Below are 24273 nucleotides of genomic sequence, written 5' to 3'. Positions count from 1 at the left end.
GTCTGCTTTAAATAGTTAATGAGCAAACATTATATCTGGTCTTGTCCAGTTTGCCAAATGGGCCAAACTTCCAATGACAGAACGATATAATTCAGGATTATCAAAAGAAACATCAGAATCCTTCTTTCCTTTAGTAAACTCAGTAGACATAGGTAAGCCTTTTGCTACTTTGCCTTTCTCTAAGCCAGTACTCACCATGAGCTCTTCAATTTTGTCTTTCTGACTTAGCAGCAAAGGTTCCTTCTGTTGCTCTTTAGTTATGCTATCACCTAGATAGGCTTTCAGGTAGCCTAAATCTTTCACCCGAAATGTCTTCCCCTAAACCGGGTCATAGACATCAGTGATTTGAGCATCAGTTAAGGCAGTAACACACATGTCAATTCTACGTGAAACAATTATGATGACTTCGTTCTCGGCCTTCACCTTTAGTATACACGCAAGGATCTTCAACACTGGCTGGAAACCCAGCTCTTTAATGTGTAAACCATCATGCAAACACTGATTCCAATTTCTAGCTGCCTGGCATAGGCCGTCAGACAGTGATTTACATATATAATTTGTACACTTTGCCTTTTTCAACCCATATCCAGGTGCTGGTTTCTTTATATACACATCCTCTGCTACAGAGGAAGCGTGTAAATATGCACACTGAAGTCAAAAGTGACGCGATTTTCCATTCCCTTTGCATTGCTATAGCTAGCACCAGTCCTCATTAAGACTCCAGCCTTAGCAATAAGGCGAATATGTTTGCTCTCATAATTTTTCTAGAAATAAAGTTTGCCCGTAGCCCTGGGCAACCAAGCGAGCTTTGTTACAATTGCTTATCATCCCCATTGGGCAATGATTTCTTCTTGTACACCCTAACGTGATCCAACCACTTTCTGTAATTCTTGGTGGCGAAGTCTACATAATTTCAAAAAAAACATTTTGCTTCACTAAGGATTCAAATGTCATCCATCCATAGCAGCATCTCCACAATTACCTTGTTCCCTCAGGAGGTCTAGATTTACCATCTCCTGGAAAGCTTTGGAGAGGCTCTTACCCATGTTTGACAGATCCTAACAACCTGAAGTAACTTACTCAAACCTTTGCAATGGCAGCACTCCTTTTATTTTCTCTGTTGGACCTCCAAGTGGGAAAATCAAGCACACTTATGATTTTCCTCTTCTTTCTCTGGAGTCTGAACTACTGCTGTCCTCTCTCTCTCTCCTTCCACTCCTAGGAATGTGACCTTGAGTAGAGGAGGATGGAGTGCACTCTGGCTACTGGGATTGCTGCACCCTTGCAGGCTGTTCAGTTAAGGCAGGCAGAAAAACCTCCTGGAATTAGAATGAACATGCTCCCAACCTGTGTGTCTTCTCCTAAAGGTTGGCACTTCTAGAGACTACAATTCCTGCCAAAATTCCAGACTAAATCTATAACCTTTAGTGTTTTCTGAATAACCTGTAAACAATCATCTTTGATACCTGGGTTTACCTTTAGTTCCCTTTGTGCACTTGGTAATCAAGACATTGTGCAGCTTTCTAAACCTTCTCAGGTGTTTCAAAGAGGGTTTTCTTGCCCTTGAAAACAAACGCATGTAATGGGGTGTTTCCCTGAAATACTGGAGACTCCAGAGACGCATTAATTACGTGAGTGGCAGCACAGACAAGCCTCCCCCCCAATAGTGAAAGGGTAGTTTTGCATCATCAAGCATGCAGATCACGCATCACCTGCCACCGAAAACTCCCAAAAGCGTCCTCTCTGATACCTCCCCGTTCTCCTGAGGCGTAAAAGGGTTAGTTGTTTCCTTGCGCACAATTGTCCCTTCTTTGCCCATACCAGGATTGAAAGGCTTTTCACTCATGTACTCTCCTCACGCGATCTGTTTTGTAGCCTTCATACCTTTATAGGAGTGGTTTCTTTCCAGCCATGGCAACCCAATCACTGGAACCTCTCACAGGAAACTTCTGCTTTGGATTTTAACAGTAGACAATAAGAGTACCTACTATAATCAAAATCCACAATCAACATGATGCATGTAACGGGTACTTATGACTGGCTGGGAAAGGTCCAGCAAAGAGTCCAGAATGGACCAAAGCTAAAAAAGGTCTGTCTGTTTGTCCTATTGCTTACTTTAGCAACAGGAAAGGCTTTGACTTTGCAGCCACTACAAACAGAACACTCCAGGTAATGTTTACAGGGTTTTACTTGTATGTCACACACTTTAGCTAAACTGCTTTATAGTAAAGGACCACCCTTGCATGACCTAGTACACAGTGTAACTTCCGGTAGCACACAGTTAGTCGTGGTAAAGGCTTATTAGACAGACTGGATAGTTGTTTTACACTCCTACATAAGTACCTTTGGGAATCATGGCGGGTACAACATATCGCCTTTAGTTGTCCTTTGCATCAATAACACATTATTTCTGTTCACATAGCACATGTCGACTGGTTAAATGTGACTTTCTACCCATCCTGAACAAGGGCATGGAACACTTAACAAATTAAAGTCTAGGTGGGGGGACTAGGTAACACATTTCCTTTGAATATTTAGTCCAAAAAAGCAGGTACATACGCCACAGTTTCGCCCGTAAAGACACCTCTGATGATGAACCATCAGCGAAGGCTTACGTGGGAAATGGTAGTAGCAGTTTCATCACGAAGCAAACTTCTGTCACGTTTACACAATGTGCCGTGCAGGCACTAATCCATCAACCAGCTGCTTTGCTTTCTTTTTTTCTCCACAGCACTAGTCACCAACATAGCTGAAAACGTCATACCAGTCAGAGCTTGTTCTGGAGCATTGTAAATGCTTCCGTTTCGCCCCTTCTGTCCTTTCTTCATCTGCGCTTTTATTGTCGGGCGTCTGGACAGATTTCTGCAAAGCGATATGATTTCACGGACCCACTTTAGCAGTAACATCTCCAGGAACAGAATAGGCTTTCCACAGGGCACCGTCTCTCCACCGATGAAACCTTTCCACCTCAGAGCGTTGTTCGTCTTCATATATATAGGGCAGCTTCAACATGCACGGCTCCTCACTGCTTTGGAATTCCCTCTGTTGCTGACCTTCTAGAAAGCAGCCGCGAAGTCACGAAAGAAGGAAGTGTGAGGTCTGCTTTCAACACTTTGTAAAGCGCATAAACCAGCTGATCCCAACCTTTGGTCAAGTGATGATAAGAGATGATATAAAAGATTTATGGGGACTCATAGGAAGAAACCATCCCACGGTCTTCCAATTGGCCGAATAGGGACCTCATTAGCTGCGATAATGAGTAGAAACGCGACTCCACCAGCTTTTCAAGCTTGCAGCGATTTATATAGCCGTCTTCGCTATCAGGCATTTTAGACTCCTTGCTGTATCCTTTTGCTGATATATGGGGAGCCTTGAGGCGCCTCCACAACATTCTTCCGTGATTTCACAGTGTCCCGGAACATCTACAGAAGCTGGGAGTTCTCCACGACCAGAATTTATGGAGGACACGGGCTTTTTTGATCAGCGCTGGCGATAGTAACCCGCCGCCAAGTCGGCAGCGAAGCCGCGGGGTGGAAGTCTCCACCACAGACCACAAATCTTCCCGAATAAAAGATAGGACTGCATCTTACACGCCTTAATGACAAGTAGTTGTTCCTCATTAAAGGCGTTCAAACGACATGCCGGCTGCTGTGACCGGGCCATATAAGTAGACTCTGTACTGGACAGCCACACCACAGCTCACAGGAACACGCACAGGGAACACACAGGAACCACCGCCTTTACTCACAGGAGTAGACCCTTTGCGACCGCCTGGGCCCATAACCTGATAGCCAGGAATTTGAGCGAGACTACTTTAGAGTAAGAGACTAAGTGGTCTTGTGCCACTAACACTAACCTCCCACCGCCTTCCACAGTAAGTAAACTCCACACAGCTTCTGTCATTCATAAGAAGGCATTTATCATTCAGTTGCTCTATGTACAAGTAACTATATACAACGTAGAATATTCAGCAGAGAATCAAAGTGCTTCGCCTAACACCTGTTTCCCAAAGGAACACTGACCCAGTATAATACAAGTGCTTTTATACAAGACTCAACCAATCATGTTAAAGGTCACTTGGAACAGGTAAGAACCGGTTTGTCAGCTCAGTCTCATGCTGACTCATGCTGGATAGGATATGGACACTTTAACTATCATGACACACCCTCCCCAATCCTCCACAAACACTCCCCCTCTCAACCGCCACACCAAGCAACCACCCTTCTGAAACCCCAGTACGCCCTACCCCCCAAAAAAGAACAATGCCCAGGCCAGTGAAGAAGAGTCTCCCCAATCCTCTGCACACTCCCCCTCCCACCCCCAGACCAAACAACCATGCTCTTGAAGCCCCAGCATGCCCCATCCCCTGTCAAAAAGCATCCCCCCAGCCAACCAAGGAAGAGCCTCCCCAATCCCCCATGCACACTCCCCTCCCAAGGAATGAGCACACAACAACACCTACCCCCGCTGCCACTTTCCAACAGCCTCCTTAACATTCGCCAAAGGGCGTTGCTTCCACGGTTTTCTCTTCAGCAGCGCAGTGGCCGAGGGAACGAAATGGTGAGTTAGGCCCACCCTCCCCCTCACCTTACTAGAGCCCATTTTATTTGAAACTAAAATGGGCTTTATTGCTAGTGTATATATAATTTATTTTGCCCAGTACTCAGTAGGATTCCATACACTGAATGCTTGCTTACTTAGCAGAAGGGGATTGTATTCATATACAGCATGCATATTTGGTAGAAGACTTTTAGTGGACATTGCATTTCATCTAGGTGAGTCATGTTAATGAAGGTGTATAGGCAGGAGACTTGCTGTTCTCACTAGCCATGCCTTTCAGGTTCAGTGAGGTCCATGAGAGGAAAAAGGTTTTTAAACAGGCACCAGATTCACTTTTCCAGTGAACAATCAGATAGGGTTGGCAGTCTCCAGGTGGGGTTTGACAATCTCCTGATCTCCAGACTACAGAGAACAGTTCCCCAAGATAAAATTGCTTCTCTGGAAGGTGGACTTTATTGCATTTTATCCTGCTGAGTTTCTTCCCTTCCCCAAGCCCTGCCTTTCCCAGGCCCCACCTCCAAATTTTGAGAAATTTTCCAACCCAGAATTGGAAGGCCTAACCCAGAAGGGAGATCATGTATGTTGCCAGTTTGTCCAAATCCTAGAGCCATGGCAGCGAACCTTTGGCACACCAGATGTTATGGACTACAATTCCCATCAGTCCCATCAATTTAGCCATGCTGGCAGGGGCTGATGGGAATTGTAGTCCGTAACATCTGGAGTGCCAAAGGTTCGCCACCATGGTCCTAGAGTGTCGCATCAGTGTCATGCCAGTAATATGACATAGCATCCAGGTATTTGCTGGAAGTGCAATTGCGGCATCCCTGCGTTCCCGTAATGTCTCACCCCTCCTGGTTCCTAAGCCGCTAGGTACGTAATGCGTTTTCCTATCCAGTGTTTATTTGGAGGCAGTTTGCAATTTTATTTTGGAGAAGAATAACGTCTACCTCAAGAAGGTTCTTTCTGTCTCCAGCTGACAGTGGAATAATTGTTGAAATCCTTTTCAAATAGCTGTGGTTATCCAAAGCTTTTAATAAAAACATCACGTTAGTCTTGTACTTTACCATATGTGAACATTCTAAAGAAATAAATGGGAGCATCCTGTTCAGTTCTTGTACGAATCTTGCAGTTCAACTAAACATTTTTTTAACTTCCTGTTGCTGCTAATCAGGGTGAGAGATGTTTGAACTAATTCCTGCTCTAGGCTAAGAGGCTGAATAAGTGGCAGATCAAACAATGTCTGTCTAACAACGTTTGACACATTTTATCTTAGCCTTGTTGGTTTTCATAGATAGCATTTGGCAGATGGTTATTGCTCTGTAGTATGTGCAAAGTTAAACCAAGGTGAGGCTGAAATGGCCTGATTACTGAGCTTCACTGATTGCCCTATGGAGCTGCAAAAAAATAAAGAAACAAAGTAACTGTGACTGAAGCCCTGGAATGGGGAGGGTTATGAATTTACTATGGGAAGTTTGGATCTTCAGAAGAGACTGTTTCCCTAGGTGGCAGGCTAGAGACTAGGCATGAGGCGAAGAACACAAGTCTTGCTAAGCATTGCTTTAGTTTGGCTATTCGGCTCAGGAATTTTGTGCTAACTTATAATGACCCTGGTGGGGTTTTCAGGGCAAGTGATTGAGCAGAGGTGGTTTGCCATTGCTTTTATCTGCAGAATCTTCCCTGGTCTCCCATCCAAGTAGTGACTCAGCTTAGCTTCCAAGGTATGACAAGATTGAGCTATACCGTACCATTCCACATCCCAACAGAAACGTTGTTAAAGGGGTTTTATACAGCTCTTTTGTCACTGTCTGTGTTTGGAGGAGGAGGGGGAATCGGCCTCCAACTCCAGGGCACTTCATATGCCCGAGTAGGCCAATGTGGCTACATGCTAGTGCTCAATGAAGTGATTGGATTTGAATTGTAGACCAGCATAATCACTGGCACCACAGCTGTTTTAGGAAATGCAAGTGTTCAAACTGTGGCATTAGAAACTGCATACAACTTTAGCAAAGCAAAGGAAATGCTCAAAGAAGGCGAGAATTATATAAAAGGTACAACTGAGAAGGCAGGTAGTGACTGCAAGCACAAAACTTTTGATATACAAATGTCAATGGCACTGGAAAACGAGATGGGAAATTAAGATTGTTTTGAGTATCTTTAGAAGTGGCTTCATTTCTTCTTTTCTTCCGTTTCCTTTCCTGTGCTACCCCTGAGGGCTGATGGGGAAAATTAAAAATCAAAGGACCGTAAATGTTATCTGTTTTGAGAAGTAGCTCGGCGGGGGGGGGGGGGTGGCGGCGGCATGGGGAGGGGGAAGAGATAAATCTTAAAATACTGACTCAGCAATCTGATACAATTTATTGTTAAGCATGATTTATGTACATATTTGGAAATGTCTCTTTCCTTAGCATGATTCAACGATATAGAATAAATCTTCCTCCTGTGGTCTTCTGAGATTCCCTGTTTATGGCATCTTGGAGCCATGCCTGTTGCGAGCCCAGAGTGGAAATCTTTGCTACCTAAAGCAGAAACAATGTGTTGACTAAGTGGAGATGCATTTAATTGTTTTTTTTCTCTAATGAGAATTCGTGAGGGAAGTCCTGTGGCAGCTCTATTTCACCACCATTTTGCTGACAGACTTCAACAGTAGCCTGGAGTTTGCTGTTTCTATATGTTCTTCTATAGCTGCTGATTACAAGGACACTGGTATGTAGTCTCAAAAATTTTCACATTATGTGTGACATTTGAGATTGTAGCTCTTGACTGGTGTTGCCAAGAGGAATTTAGCAAGTAAGCCTGCATGACTAATTTTTTCTGCTTCCAACATATGACTGTGCTGTCATTCACAAAGGTGTAGGGCATTTGATAAAAATACATTATTATTAATGGAGGATTTTGATGAAATTTATAGTATGAATTGAAGCAATTATTTTTCACTTTTGAGCAACTGCGGAGGATAAAATAGCTCTGGCTGGAAAGGGAGACAGAACATGGCAAGGAGTTAAGAAAAAAGCAAGGAGTTGAGAAGTCTTTGCAAGATGGAGTAAACACAGTGGTGGGATTGAGCAGGTTTGCATCACTTCAGCAGAATCGGTTGTCAGAATCAGTTGTCCTTGTAATCAACCAGTTGTTAAATTATTTGAATCCCACCACCGGAACCAGTTAAATTATTTGAATCCTACCACTGAGTGAACGTATTATCAAGACTACTCAACAGTCTTGTACAAGAACAGTCTGTTACTGATGGGGTATTACTAAAGAAATAATCATGATCTCTGCTTTTTAAGGAAGGAAATATATAAATTCATGAAGCTTATATAATTATTTGAAATAAATGCAGTGTACAATTGCTGTTTGTTGATATGGGCCCATTATGCATCAGCTGTCTGATGTGGGAGGGGCAAATGTCCATTGCAGCAAAATTTCTTGGACAGATATATTTCCTTGAGCCCCACTTTCAATTTCCACTCTCCCTGTGCCAAGCAACACCACTTTAAGCACGAATTTAATTTTCTTTGCTGCCAGAGTGGGGGAGATTTGCCAATGCGTACAGCTTTGCCTCAGACTCTTTCCCTCTGCCCACCACCAGCCATTCCCTCACACTCCGGTGCACACCTCTCCCCTTCCCCCTTGTAAGATTTATTATTACTTCAATTTTTGTTATTTGTTATATTGATATATCTATATAAACAGAGAAGCTCTGCAAAAGTGCTGTCTTTTATTGCAGTGTGTGTGTGTTTGGGGGGGGGGGGGAGATATCATTTCTAGGACTTGTTCATCTTCTTCAGCAGAGTGAGGAACTGCTTTGCCTCCTTCTTTGCACCGGGGAGTGTGTGTGTGTTACAGTAACACTATAATTGCAAAACCAGGTATATTGATATAACTACAATCTAAAGGGCTGTAACAAAGCCCTTTATCTTTCAACTATTGACTGTGATGAGATATGTGCCTTTAAGAGAGAGGTGATGGGCAGAGTCAAGACAACCAGGAAAAGCAGTTGCCCGTTGATCCTTCACCAAGCAGCCGCGGGGCGGGCAGTGAATGGCTCCTCACATGTAAACAGAGAAACATGAGGAGACCACACTACAGCTCCACTACACAGCTAAGAGTCACAAGGTAAATGTTCCAGGTATAATGGGCCATGGTATTAACAGGGATACTTTTTTGGTAAATAGCTGTATACTATGAATCAACAGAAATGTTCATTGTAAACAATCCCTGACTATTATTACCAAACCTGTGAATATGTAGGCAGGTACGGCTACAGATCTATCTACCCTGTTTCCCCGAAAAGAAGACAGTGTCTTATATTATTTTTTGCTCCCAAAGATGCGCTATGTCTTATTTTCAGGGGATGTCTTATTTTTCTGCTCCACAGCTGCATGCTTTGGTTGACGGGCATGCTTCCAAACAAAAGCTTTGCTACGTCTTACTTTCGGGGGATGCTTTATATTTAGCACTTCAGCAAAACCTCTACTACGTCTTATTTTCAGGGGATGTCTTATTTTTGGGGAAACAGGGTAAATATTCTAGATGTTTTTATTTATTAGTTCTGAATGACTTACAGCATTCTGGACATAAGAATTGCATAGTATTTATGAGAAAAAGTACATTTTTTCATATTAAGACTGTTCTTGCAGGAGACAGTTTACCTCAGGCAGTGGTAACAGATAATAGAGCTTAATTTTGTTGTCAGCAAATTAAAAACTATGCGTCATTTTATGAATTTAAGCACCTTTTCTCTGGTCCCAAATATCCCCAGGCCAATAAATAAGTGGTATAAAAGTTATAAAGTGAATCATGTGTAAAGCTCAGGAAACAAGGATAATTTGCTTACTGTAACTAAACTTGTGGCACTGTCTTTACAATAAAGTCAGACTCATACAAAATTGTCCACATTTAATCATTTGAGTGATTTAGGAAATTCAATCAGAAATGTGAACTAATATGTAAAAGGAAATATGGTATAATAGAAATACTAACCACCAGTGTTGTGAAGCCAAATATTCTCTAAAATGATTTCTTTTTTCCAATGCTGCATTTTTCTGTGGGAAATTTTCTCCCCAACATATGTAAATATAGCTTGATTATCTATAGTTGTCCTAGCTGTTGAGCTGCAAAGCAGTAATGTTAATTGAATTAAATGTAGGATATGGAGCATGAACAATCCCCCAGCGTCTGTATGTGGTCCTGGCTTGTACCTGGTATTTTGCCATCTTTTGCTAACAATATTTAAATATTTAAATGAATAATTTTCCATTCAAATTTATTTATTTATCAAATTTATAAACCTCCCTCCCCCGAAGGGCTCCCCCAAACAATTAGATTTACAAATGTAATTGTTCTACTGCAGACCATTAGCCCCCTGAAACTATCTCCAGGGAGATAAGTTGTAATTCTGGGAGATTTCTAGGCTGCACCTGGAAGTTGGCAGCTTACTACATCCAGATGTGTGGGGTTTTTTTTGACATCCTGGCCTGTTGACAGAAAAGGATTCTGCCCAATCTTCCTGATCCTTTGCCCTTTACAGCCCCTGACTTATCACATAATTCCTTACCTATCTCCTCCTTGTGGGTGTTGGGAGAGGGACCTGGTCACTGGATATCAAATCTTCAAGTTTGCTTGTGAGTTAATGAAATCCTGGCAGAGCATGGTTGGGTCTTGTTTCGGCCACTTTTGCCCTTCAGCTTAAACAGTTTTTCCTTATCTTGACTCCATAGGCTTCTTGGGATGACTCAGCTTACTGTGTCTTCATGGTATCTTTCTCTCAGGCAGGAGCCAAGGAATGCGGGCTTCCAGTTCCTTTATCTGGGATCTTCAGCTTTGGAGCTCACAGTCATGGCGAAGATCATCTTCCTTAATTCTAACATAAACCAGAAATGCCACTAAATCCTACCCCCATCCTTCAGGCAGAGGTATCAAGTTACATTAGGGAGCTGGATAATATAAATTCCATTATATCCTCACAATAACCTTGTGAGGTAAGTTTGGCTGAGAATGCGTAACTAATCCAAGGTCACGCAGAGAGCCTCCACAATGGATTGGGGATTTGAAATTGATTTTCCCAGATCCTAATCTGAAACTAACCACTATAGCACACTGGCTTTCTTGGGATGGCTCCAGTTGAACAGTAGCAAATGGGTCTTGGTGAGCTATGTAAGTGGAGTGGTAGCTGGTTGACCAGTGATTGCTGCTGGTCCCAATAAGTCCTTTTTTGAAGGGCAAAACAGTCTGGGAAAGGGCCCTTCCCCTGCCTTTTACTGACAGAAACCAAGTCTGAAATCTAGAACTGCTATAGTTGCCTAGCAATGGTAACTGCGGGCATCTGTTTTTTAAAACTACAGGCACTCCTTTTATTCTTTGGAGTTTTTAGCCCCCATATATTTTTAATCTATATTTCAGATTTTTTTTTGCACCCCCAGAGTGTTTTTCAGGCTTGTAGAAAGCTCTGCTTTGTCTGTTCATGTGTCCTGAGTTAGGCTGCCAGCCAGAGGTATCAGGTTACAGCAGTGAGCTCAGTCTAGTCAGAAAGTCCAACAAGCAGTTTCACTGTCTGGTCTAAGGGTCAGAATACACAGAGTCAATGGGTCAGAGGAAGTGTTGCAGCAGTCACATGCTGCTTTGCATCCAGGGCAGTAAGCTCTGCAGTCTCTGGATTTAATATAGGGTCTTCCAGCACATTAATTTTCACCCTGTGAAGACTCTGCTTCCCCCAGCTGCAGAAGGTGCTTTCTTTGAGCTAGCAGACGACCACATCCCATTTAACTTGCAAAATCTCCCTGTGCCACTGCCTCTCTTGATGTGTGGGCTCAGGGTGAGTTAGGTGCATGAGTCTCTTCAGCTGCAGCAGGGCAGGGTGTGTGAGACAAATTGGACAAAGAAATAACAATGTCTGTTTTAGATTGTAAGGCAGAAAAGCCAGGGTCACAAAGGCTAGGGTTGGCAGTTGAAAAATGCTGCTGTTACAGAATATACACAACAGACATCTGGTGTTTATCAAGCCAGAATAGATAAGTCCTATCTTTGAATAGGGTCTGTGTTCTTTGTCTATTTCGACCCATTATCTGTCTTATTAGATATGTTGCCTCATATTGACCAGCCAATCAGAATGAGCCTCGAACTTCTAGGTTGTAGGAAAATGTGTAAGAAGGAGTGTCTTTGTTCTTTCTCTCTCGAGACAGAAATGTTGGGCATTGCCTTGGTGTCTCTGCTTCTTATTGCAATAAAAAGCTACTTCACGAGACCAACTGTTTGGACAGCCTTTATTTGTCCTACAGGTGCATGGCCTGCTTCTGCAGGCACTTTGAGTTCTGATCTGTCTGCTGTTTGCCATGTAGATCCTGCAGGGACCCTTGTGGGTTCCCAACCTGGTCTGGGCTTACTGGGCTCTACTCACCCCCTAAGGATTCATCACTGTCCAGGGGATGCTCCATGACATCATGGCTCCAGTCTCTGGATTTAACCATTTTCAGTTTTGGCTAGGATCAGAATTAAGTATATAGATTAGTACCATATGAGGAAATTTGGCAACAGTTCAGGTGTTCAGCTACTAGTGCAATGTGGCACTTTTTTGCTGTGGTTAGAGAGGCAAAGGAGTCCCATTTTTGATGTAACAACCTGAGCTATTATTTTTGGTGTTACAACTAAAGCAGACTCATATGAACAGTGTGCTCAGCAGGAACATAAGCAATATGGGGATGCTCACATGGTGCTTTTGCTCTAGGAATAACGTATGTATCTCTGATCATATTGCATACGGTACCTATTAGCAATAAAGTCTTTCATGGCAATGTTCTTTCCAGTTATAACAATTTATTAGAGGAGGCAAAGCTCCAAACTTTTATAAGAATTAAGGGTAATCAGTTAAATAAATACTTAGGGTTGAAGCACAGATTATGATTTATCATGTGATGAAAACAAGTCCTTCCATAGTGTGCTATTTTCCACATTTCCTGCGCTACTCAACTTGTGTAAGTTTGCCAGTAAATTATGGAGAATAAAATATTGTTTTAATTTGCAGTTCCATAGACAGGGTGGCTTGGCTACTTTTTTCTATTAGCTCTCTGTTTTCAAATACATGTTAGGAGAACAGTGACTAAGGAAGATGCATTACTCGTCCTCTCACATTACTTTGTTGGCATCACACTAATTTTCCTGTTTCCTGTTATCAGCTGGTTAGATTGTTTCAAGAGTACTCTTATCTCTGGAGTTCAGTTAGCTTAGCTTTATCTCTTGTTATCTCTGGCCCACTGACCTGCTTAGTTGCAGGTAAATATCTTGACGCTTGAAAGAGCAAAATTACAACCCCTTTCTACAAAGTAAAGTTGTTTAAACCACAGTGAAACAGTACCATGCTCTTCACCTAAACATAATACATAGGGCATTTAAATTGTCCTTATACTGTGATAACCACACTCAGGACTGAGAAACAGCTCTACAACTTGTGTAGTGAGAAGATAAAGAAAAGTGGGATTCCTTTGTCTCCTGGCTGTATATCTTGTGTCACTCAATCAGAATTAATGTTGCCTTGTAAGTAATTGCTATCTTAGAAAGATAGCTACAGATGGTTCTTAAAGACTTGATGCTGGAAAACTTTTATTTATTAAATAAGTTAAATGCAGCAAGCAGTCTGACCCCTCCTTCCACCAAGGGGTGCCACTTGCTGTATGTATCATAGATGCGGAGAGACTCTATTCCTGTTGCAGTGGTGGGAGAGACTCCACATGGTTAAGCAATCCATGTAATTTAAGCATTCAAACCCCTCCTTCCACTAAGGGGTGCCATGAAAGCACGGGGGCCAAAGATTGGTATAAGAGCAAGACACTGCTCTCCACAAAATTGGATACCTCTCTGAGGGTTTGGAGACTCATCTAGTGTGCCAAACTGAGAAGGAAGGCAGTTGGCCACTGAAATTTTCCCCTGGCCCTACGTGTGCCTGACAGTGCAATGGGGCTAGCTAATTTTCATTGTGTCACCCTAAGGTGATTTAATCAGCATTCTGAACAGACCATTACTTATCCTATCTGCACCCATCCCAGCAATCAATAATATCTGGGAGAATAGCTCAGGCATTCTCTTGGGTCCTGATGTCTTATCAAGCCTCTCTTGTCTTTTTGTTGGAACCCTGGACAAGCAATCAGTTCTTTGGCTTTCCTGTCAGCCTACCTCATATTTCCTCAGGACCCATCTTGGGGTATAAATATTGACCCTTTGACCATTCATTGTGATTGTGTGTGTGTGTGTTCTGGATATATGTGTGTGCCCCCACTTGGGTGTGGGCTCTTTTCTTTGCTCCTGGAAATGCTGGTAATTTTTCTCTTCTGCGCTGCCTTCCCTGGATGTCCTTTCCCTCATCCCTGAAACCCTATCCAACTTCCTCCCTTTTCTCTTAGTTAGATCTTGTATGCTTCATTTGTGTATGCTCATTGCTTGAGGTATATTTCTTATTTTATTATTTTTATTCTTTAATAAAACCTATTTTAATTATATAGCCGCCTGCTGATTTAGGAGTTTTAATCCAGGACTATCCTGGTATGCATAGATTATAGATCCCTGTTGCCCCCTCTTGCTTCTTGTCTCCAGCTGATTCCCTCCAAGACTGCCTACTTAGGGTGACAAGTTTGCTTCTATATATTACAGTGAAACAAAGCTGTCAAATTAAATTGAAAGCCACAGCAAAAAAAGGTTAAAGAAATGAGAACAGGCCAGAGGTTCGGATGCTCCACTTTTTTCAATCCCAGCCTTCTTTCATCTGGCATGAATTCTCCCATTCTTTTCTCTCCTTGGTTCAACCATAATGCTGATAAAATTTGCAGATGACACCAAATTAGGAGGAGTAGCTAACACCCCAGAAGACAAGGCCAGGTTTCAAAATGGCCTGGCCAGGTTAGAGAGCTGGGCCAATCTTTGCTTTAGGCTTAAACCTTAGCACCGTGGTGGCAAACCTTTGGCACTCCAGATGTTATAGACTACAATTCCCATCAGCCCCTGCCAGCATGGTCAATTGGCCATGCTGGCAGGGGCTGATAATCTAGCATCTGGAGTAATAGGTCACTCCCTACTAACGCTTTAGCATCAGTAGCTCCTTAGAAATATTTTACATTACACATATCATAAATGCATGAGACAGAGCTGGTCTAAGCAGAGGAGATTGGAATGGCCTTTACAAATGTGACTCATTTTCTATACTACAGACAAGCCTCAGTAAGATCTTCTGATGAAGCGGCCAAATTCCACAAAATGGGCAGTTTCCAGTTTCCTGTCAGCTTCTAGACTTATAACATCGGTCTCATAAGAGTGCCTGCAGAATAGATGTTAATTTTTTGCTGCATGTATAGAGACTGGCTTCTTTGTATCAATTTTTGTGTTTTTTTTGTCCAGTATTTGTGCCTCATGGTATGTTTGTGTATTACATGTGTATAGAATTGTTTGTTCCTGCATTTATGTTGATTGAGCATTAGATGTTTCCTGCCCAATTGCACTGATTAGAAATAGAGCCCCTTTGCATTTTATATTTTCTCCTGTTGTTTTTGCTCGTAGCTAAGGTGCAACAGTTTGGTATATTGATTTGCATTTGCATGGGGATGTGTGGAGACTCGTTCCATCAAAGACACTGACACATACTTGTTGGAAAAGAAATCGGCCGCAGCCCAAATTTATTAACATATAACAAAACTTTGAAGCTGAAGTGAGCATAACAGGGAAACACGTCTGCTTTAAGGCAGCAAACCCGCTGACCTGGTTATGGGGCAGCTTAACTGACCCCTTAGGTATGGACAGAACCCTGTCCGGCATCCCCGAGGGAACCCGGAACAAGAGATTACTAGATGCCACATGCAGACACCAAACCCAATTTGACACCCCTCCCTGCAGACGGTAGCTCTGACCCGCGGCCCACGGGCTTGTCTTCAAAGAGCTCTGCTCGCATACACCCACAGGACCTCATATGGAGGCCCCCATGGGAGGAAGGTCCGACGCTGGCTACTGCCTTCCCAAAATAGGATGTGCTCTTATGCCCCAAACCGCCCAGGTGAACACCGACAATACAACACAATAAGAACCCAATAATCCTTCAGAGTAAGGAGTGGAGGGAGGAGACCTTTGAAAGCAGCCAGCCTGAAGGGGCGCGGTCCCCGCCGACGCAGCCCTTTATTGCCTTAGGCTGCTCCAATTTGCCCCTGCGTGCGACACCCGGCCCGTGACAACAGCCTAAATCGGCTTGGCGAGGCTTCCACTAGAACTCTCCACTCCCCTTGCAGTAAAGCCTCCCAGGGCTGAAGCCTGGAAGCGCCCGATTTATCGCGAGGACCAATAATGAGCTCGTTCCATCAAAGACACTGACACATACTTGTTGGAAAGAAATCGGCCGCCGCAGCGCCAAATTTGTGTGCTAACTAATAAAACTTTTGAAGCTGGAAGGCGAGGCATGGCAGAAGCATCCTGGCCCCAGGCAGCAAACCGCTGACCTGGTTGCCGAGGCAACCCAAGCTGACCTATAGGCCCTTTCGGACAGAACCCTGTCCGGCACATCCCCAGGAACCCGGAACAGGAAGTTTTCAGACGCCGCATGGGCGCAGGCCCAATTTGGGACACCCCTCCCTGTCGAGACGCTGAGCTCTTAATACCGGCCCCAGGCTTGCTCTTCCAGAGCTCTGCCATTACCCACCCGCGGACCTCATATGGAGGCCCCATGGGAAGGAGTCCGGCATGCAAACTACTGCCTTCCCAAAATAGGATGTGCTCTTATGCCCAAACCCGCCACCGAGCTGTTAAACCAACAGCTCCGCCCAACTTCAGCAGCCCAAAGAGTCCACACAGCTCAGTGCGTGCATAGAAGCCACTGCAACAAGAGCACATCAGGCGTCATTTTGCTCGAAGTGCGTGCCGTGAAGTCCACTGCAACAAGAGCAGCTCAGTTTCCCCTCAGTGCATGCCGCTAAAGCCACTGCAACAGAGCAGCTCAGTGCATGCCGTGAAGCCAATGCAACAGAGCATATCAGAGCATAACCGACATCATTTCTTAGATGTCCTGGCGTCAATCTGATAAATTGTACTCTGTCGGGCGAAGACAGCGCGCACCGGCATAGGATATATCACTTTATGGGGAATAACCTCCCCCTATATCCTGTACAACCCTGGGCTGCTTGACCGACCAAGCCTTAACCTTGAAGCTGTTTTCCCTGGTAGGAACAGCCATATCCCTCAGATTCCTCTGTATTTCCAACGCTAAGCGACTGCGACAGCTTGGTCTGTGGCGTCGCTACGATGCAGCCAGCTCAGGTCAGGCTCCATAGAGGATCCCTCCAAGTCCTCCGTTCTAGTAAAGCTGCGACCAAACAGCTTGGTTTTGGCATGCGTCTAGCGCGCCCAGCAACCTCAAGTCAGTCTCCATGAAAAGGGATCTGCAGGACCAGGAATGCCATTCTCTCCCCACTTGTAGCACAACTCCCATCAAGGGAAGCCAAATTGAAGGGCCGGCATCCAGTAACCAGAGATGAGGACCACCTCATGGACTATATAGCTGTAGCGACAACCCATGGGACCTGGCAGCTGTGGCCCACCAGCCAAACTCGGTAGCGAAACCTGGCATACGGAGACTATAAAGAGAACAGAGTTACAACAAAGGTGAATCCAGATGTACACACGGAAAGCCAAAGGGCTGCTGGCAATACCTCCAGCCTGAGTGTTCTGTAGCCTGAGTCTAGTCTGCGTGTTTGGGAACCCCCTGTTCCAGCAAGGAGACCCAGAAATCACAAGCAACACCGAAGAACAGCTGTTGAATTGATATCTGAACACTGGTAATGCAGTTGCGTGTGAGCCATCAGGTTGACTCCAAATGCTGCCTGCATGGATGAATGCAAATGCAAAACAGGAAGCGGGACTGCAACCCGCTACACTGTAGTGTGGCAAGTTGAATAACAGATCTTCTTCCTGCTCTGCCCAACAAATTAAAATTTGGCATAAAGCAACGAATTTAAAATGTTTCCAAAGGCTTTTGAAGGTAATATACTCGATGTTCTGCCCAGCATGGCTGGCTGCACTCCCCCATCAACGCATGCACATGTCGACTTACTTTGAAGATAAAGGGGTGATGCTTTGGTAAGCGGGGCAACAAGTTCACTGCACTACTGGAAAAAAAAGCCGCAACGAAGGCCAAAGCAGCATTAGTAGGGGGCCCTTTTAATGGGCTGCCTATGGTCCTGTCTAGTATTAGGGAATGCCGCCTTGCAACCGACCATGGCCGCTTGAGGGCGAAGGTAGGAATGGTCCAGTGATTCCCAGGGGCTGACAGAGATGTTGACAAATTGAACCTCATCCCTGGCCCAGTTTTGGAAGCTGCTCGACTGATAACTGAGGGCCTTACCTGCTAACCCAGATACCAGTGGATCAAAGTGGAGTGCACTTTTGTGCTGCGATCTCTCCACTGTACTGGAGCTGAAAGCATTCCCCAATGCCCACTTATATGATATGACGCCTGCTATTTTTTTGGGCAGTGGAGCTGCAGAATGCAGCTCTCCCGGAGAAACATGAACAACTAGCCTGACAATCAATGAAGCGGGATGATGATTCCATTAGCTGTGTGGATCCCTGGCCAGCGTTGGACCACATTGGCCGTGACAGCTATACATCCGTCATAAACCATGCTTATACCGAATCAGCTAACTTGATGAATCGGAATCCCCGAGGTTCCACTGCACCTCTGGATGCGATAGGAGCAAACAAACCAGCCTGAGCTGTGTGATAAGAATCCACACTCCAGACAGCTGGCTCGGATTAGACTAGGTAAAGAAAAAAATAGAGAGAGGTGGGGCTGACCATTCACCTTGTCAATGGCGATACCCTATTTGACCACACAAATTTGCTCTGGGGCGACTGTCCTCTGCCACTGCCCAGCAGCCCCTATGCTGGAGGAACCCACTTTCGAAAAAAAAAAGGCCCGGTGATAAAATTCCAGAAACCACATCCACTAGGTAATAGCCTAGAACCAGGACCAAGATCCGAACTTAAGTTATAAGCGGGATCAATACTTATCCCAAAGTCTGCTTTAAGCAGCCCATGCTGTTAATTGAAGAAGAGCTGCTTGAGATCATATTCTGTATTCAAACCCCGATTAATTTGGCACTTTCTCATTTGAATAAGGCGTGCAATGTAAACTAAAATAAAACGTGAAATCTACCATCTAAACAGGGAGACCCATCCCGGTGAAGAGATTGCCTGAAATAGCTGGCCACTGGAGCTGAATACAGCTGCCTCATTGTCTGGCCATATGAAGACCCTGCCCGGTTCGCGTCCACCTCTCTTCCAGCTTAGATGTGGTTTGCCCCTGCCAGCCATCATGTCCAGCCTGGGTACTCTTAAGCAGAGCCTGGTACTCTTAAACCCAAGCTTCCCTGGTGCTGCCAGTGGGGGTTTTCCATGTGGCAAACGTCCAGGTCTTTGCCCCAGCCACCTGAACCCCTGAACCATGCTGACTCCGTGTGGATAAATTCATCCCCTTGTCCTTACTTTCGGAGCGGGGTATTGGGAACCAGCCGGCTGAGATCCTTGATTGTTGTCACTGATCACGCCTTCGACTGGAAATAAATGGCCTGTGGCATACCATTATTATTATTATTATTATTATTATTATTATTATTATTATTATTATTATTATTATTAATTTTCATTTTTTTTTATTTTTTTATTTTATTTTAAGGCTACCTCTCGCATGATGGAACAGGGCGAGGAAGACTGGACCCACCACATCCAGTGATCGAATTACTAAAGTGGGGGGAGACCTGGTGGAGTCCCACTACTATCACAAGAAGAGCTCCTGGCTGACAAGATCAAAAGCCACTCCGGGGATGGGGCAGTATATCAGAAGCGAAAATAAGTAAAATAAATAAAATAAATAAGCCACCAATACGACTGATCCGGAAATGCCTCTGACTGGCCTTGGGGGCCAGGGGAGGCGAGGAACAATCCATCTGGTGACCGAATTAACTGTTGGCAATATCCGTGTTGATACCTGGAAAAAAACCAGCCTTAAGAAATGCCAATTAGTTCACATGACAAAAAACACACTCCCTGGGCTAAAGCGTAACCCTTACTAAAAGTGGCTGGATTGTCTGACAACGCGTCCCTCATACAAAGGTGAGGCTCTGATGGTATTGTTTGTGGTGCCATAGTTCGAACACCTGATGGTCGAAAGCCCGTGTATGGTCATACCCATGGATTTTACCACAGCTGAACCTAAAGGCCTTTAAAGAGATGCTACAACCCTGCTGACCAATTTGGGTGCTCTTAGCGGGGAAAGCGCATCCATGACAGCAGAATTCAATCCCATAAATAATACTTGTCCCTATACAGAAGGATGATCACTTCCGATGAATTTCTGCATAGTATAAATGTCTACATTGAACCATATATAATAGGCTTAATCGGCCAAAGGAATCTGCCCAACCAGAGTCAGCCCCAATTAGTCTCTCTGAGCTCTGATAAGCCAGCGGTAAAAGAATGATCTATTTTAATAAATTTTGAATCCCCAATACCACATCAAAGGCTACATGTTTGTGCTCACCACCATTTATAAAAGCTAAACTGTCTAAATACAGTCCTTTATCAACTTCTTGCGCTTGTGTACTTGGCATAGTAGCAGTTTGCTCTTGCATATATTCAAAGGGAAGAGAGACTTTCCTGTTACTGACATTCCCTTCAGCCTCCAAGGGTTGGTGGTGATAAGGTTACCATCTCCCAGGTTGGAAAAAATTCCTGTAAAGCTGAATTGGGAAAAGGGAGGGAACAATTGGGTTCTAATGAACATAGCATCCACCACTCCCAAAGCAGCTCTACTGCTTACTCTATAGTTTAGAGATCAGCTGTAATTCCAGAAAAACTTCAGGCCATAGCTTGGAGACTGGCTTTTTTGGTAGGGAGAGTGTTAAGGCCTGATTTCCCAGTATGAAAGCATTGCTTTAAGCCTCCCCAACTCCGGCAGAGCAGGGAATAAAAATCCGGTTCTCATAATTATGGTGCACTTTTACTCCTACACCCGCGCTGGATCTCTCCATCTGTAGTTTGGTCTGGGATTCATCCCAGAAAATTACAGTGCACCTACTCATAACCACTACACCATGCTGCATCTCTCTATCGTGATATTTTGAATCCGGGTCATCCAGTGAAACTTCAAGCAGTGCACCTGCTCTTATACACTACACTACTGCAGCTGGATCTCTCCATTTTGTTATTGAATCCGGGTCATCCAGAAACTTACAGTGCACCTGCTCTTTAAATCACAAACACCATGCTGGATCTCTCCTGCAAGTACATTTGAATCTGGGTCATCCAGAAAAATTAGAGTCTCTGCCTGAAGAGCAACTTCTTTGAAACTGTGAGTGCCGCTGCCATTTCCGACTCGCCACCACTGCTTGCCTGACACCGGCTCTGGGACTGCAACCCCTGCTTCCTAGAGCGATCCCTGCACTTTCAACGGGGGGGGGGGGGATCTCTCGCCCGAGCATTTTGAATTGCGTCGAGCAAGGCCTTCCTCGGGCGTGCTTGACCGACACTGCTGGCAGAGCCCTGCTGGAAACTTCTCCAGGGGTGAGTGGCGAAGCAAATGCCTACTATGAACACCCCCCATGAAGCCCAACTGCCCGGCGTAATGGGACGATCCCGAGCAACAACCTCTTTCTCCCGGAGGCTACGTGCCCGGTAAGCCCGCCGCACTCCTTCACATGCGGAGGAGAGGCCGCCGTAACGGGCCTTCCAGACCCTGATTGCCGCTGAAGCCCAAAAGCCCACTCCCAATCAACTTGACGGCAAAGAGCCGCATACATGCAGGCTCCCGAGGGAGGCTCCTGGAGCAATATGCCACCCTTCAACAAAGAGTGGCCGAGGCACCTGATAGAGTGCACGCTGCAGCGGTAGCCTTTGGCTCAATAAGCGGGCTGAAACCAGAGAGCCGCTTCAACCAACAGGGCCGCAGAAAGTCAAGCCGTTGCAGCCGTCGCTTACTCCCGTCGGGAGGTTCCCGCTGCAAAAAACCCCCCCCCCTCCCCTCACCAAAGGGGGGGGGGGGATGTAGATGCCACCCAAGCGGAATACTGAACGCTCTTTCAGCGTCACTCCCCAGCCACTAACTGCAGCCACGTTTCCCAGTGGCTCTTGGCCCGAAAGGCGAGCGAACCTTCTCTAAGCTTGAGGCCGCAAGGGAGAGCAAGGACTACCATGTCGCTCCCTTTTGAAGCAGCCCGGCCTCAAAAGAGCTTGAAACACAGTTCCTGATAAGCCTTCTGTGGAGTGTCTCAAAGTGAAGGCCGAGTCACCTCAGCTTCTGGTCGAGGCAGCCAGGGAGAGTCAGCGCTAAAAGGTGTACTTCCCTTTTTAAAGCAGCAGGATGCTCAGCTGTCAACAGCTCTGTTTTGGGAATGGCCGAGCGATAAATACTATCACGTCCCAGCCTAAACAATATTAGGAGGCGGGAGAGGGAGGGAACCAAGAGTCCTGCAGCAAAGGCCGCGTCAGCCTGCTCTGTTCGAGGCCGCAAGGGAGAGCTCAATAAAGGCAGACTCCTTTGAAAGCAGCCAGCCTCGAAGAGGCCGGTCCCCGCCGACGCAGCCCTTTATAGGCTGCGCAAGTTTGGTGCCCTGGTGTCACGTGCCGGCACCCGGCCACGTGACAGCCTCAGTCGGCCGGCGGGGAAGGAGGCTTCCACTCGTTCCTCCCCCCTTGCAATGGCGCCTCCAGGCTGAAGCCTGGGGCGCGATTTCTCTCTGATGCACCAGTTCTCTGGCTGTTCCACTAATCAATGAAGCATACAGAAAGTAAAATTTAAGTACTTTGGTTGAATATAAAACAATCTATTCTCAACCTATGTAATTTCAAAATATATTGAACAACTATATTTCCTTATAATTATCATTCTACAGGTTTTTGAAACATTCATTTGAAGTCCTTAAAGGCATTTTGTGCTTACAAGGCACCCTTTGACATGCTGATATTTGAAGTTCATATTTTGAAATTACACAGGTTGAATATAAGTTAATATATAGATATTTGTATATGATTGCAATGCATAACTAAAGTACTTGAATTTTACTTTTGTAATATTTTGTATGTTGACTAGCAGTACATAGATTTTTAGTGGATTTGTCCTTAGGCTGTGATAGCAATCACTTCACTTGACTTAATATTAACTACAAAAATGTGGTGAGAAAAATGTGGTCAAATATTTCAGGGCATAGTTTGTATCTTTCCTGGATAGGGTTGTTGAATCTGAATTTGGTGATGGGGTGTGGATCCTGGAAATAGTAGAGTTTGAGAAGGGGAAGGACCTCAGCAGGGTATAATGCCATAAATTCAACTTCCGAAACTGCTGTTTTATCTAGGGGAACTAGCCTCTATAGCCTGGAAATCACTTGGAATTCCAGAAGACCTCCAGCTACTACCAGGAGTTGGCAATCCTAGATGAAACCACATTTCAGAAGAAGAAGAGGAAGAGGAAGAGGAGGAGTTTGGATTTATATTCCCCCTTTCTCTTTTGTAAGGAGACTCAAAGGGGCTTACAGTCTCCTTTCCCTTTCCTCCTCATAACAAACACCCTGTGAGGTGAGTGGGGCTGAGAGAACTCTGAAGAACTGTGACTAGCCCAAGGTCACCCAGCTGGCATGTGTTGGAGTGCACAAGCTAATCTGGTTCACCAGATAAGCCTCCACAGCTCAAGTGGCAGATCAGGGAATCAAACCCGGTTCTCCAGATTAGAGAGCACCTGCTCTTAGCCACTACACCATGCTGGCTCTCAGTTGACGAAAACTGTTTGTTATAAGGAAGAAAAAACTTCTGAGCTTGAACATAGTTTGTCCACTGTTCAAAGCAGCCATTTTCTCTAGGAGAATTGATCTCTGTAGTCTGGAGATCAGTTTTAGTACTGGAAGAATTCCAGGACCCATCTGAAGGCTGACAACCCAACTACTGGAGTGATCAATTTTTTACATAACTAAACAAAGTAATCTTAGCTACAGTTAATCATGATTAAATCCAACTACAATCACTGGAAGAAGTTATGCATGTGACTAACTCATGCTCTGCTGCTTTCATTGAGATTAAAGCATGAGGAACTTTTAACTGGACTTGGACCAGTGCCCTTTCCAAAGGTAGCATGTTGACTATATACCATACATTTTGCACAGCTGTTAATACACAGCTTGGATAGGGAGTCTTTCTCAGCACAATCGATATTTTTAACACTAACATTTGGCTACTTATGAAGTAGATAGGAGCCAAGGGCTTGCTTTGTGTGGGTGGCCAATGGTTTTTGAGGTAAGTTTTGCCAGTTGCTGTAGTTGACAGCAATTTCGAAATGTAAGTAAAAGAGACTTCCTCTTTTATCAGTACTGTGACCAAACAAGTACAAATGAAAGAACAAAGAGCCACACTTTCTGAGATAGTATTGCCAGCGGTGGGTCTTTTCCTCGCCTTACAGCTAGGGAACATCAAAGAGGCCATCAGAACTACAGTCCAAATTGCAGGAAATGGCACATGCCTAATAGCTGAGAATTAAACAGCCCTTTAAAGTGCCAGACGGTTTACTGTACCTTTTGTGCAAGACAGATTTAGTGCTGCAAGGGCTTACCACTGATACAATTGTTCTAAGGGTGAGTGATGTTGGGAGGGAAACATTTGGAGGGGAGGAATCCAGCACTGTTTACCATTTGTATGTCTTGTTCGAAATGGTCT

At 44.7% G+C, this 24273-nt stretch overlaps 1 protein-coding gene across 4 annotated transcripts in view; it reads left to right on the top strand.

Moving 5' to 3' along the window:
* The window catches only part of LYPD6B (LY6/PLAUR domain containing 6B), a 94567-nt gene that overhangs the window by 44873 nt on the left and 25421 nt on the right, over nucleotides 1–24273 (top strand). The gene's annotated exons all lie outside the window — the stretch shown is intronic.

The sequence above is a fragment of the Sphaerodactylus townsendi genome, linkage group LG02 (genome assembly GCF_021028975.2).
Source record: "Sphaerodactylus townsendi isolate TG3544 linkage group LG02, MPM_Stown_v2.3, whole genome shotgun sequence".
In the NCBI taxonomy this organism is placed as follows: Eukaryota; Metazoa; Chordata; class Lepidosauria; order Squamata; family Sphaerodactylidae; genus Sphaerodactylus; species Sphaerodactylus townsendi.
This window is presented reverse-complemented; position numbering and strand designations above follow the sequence as displayed.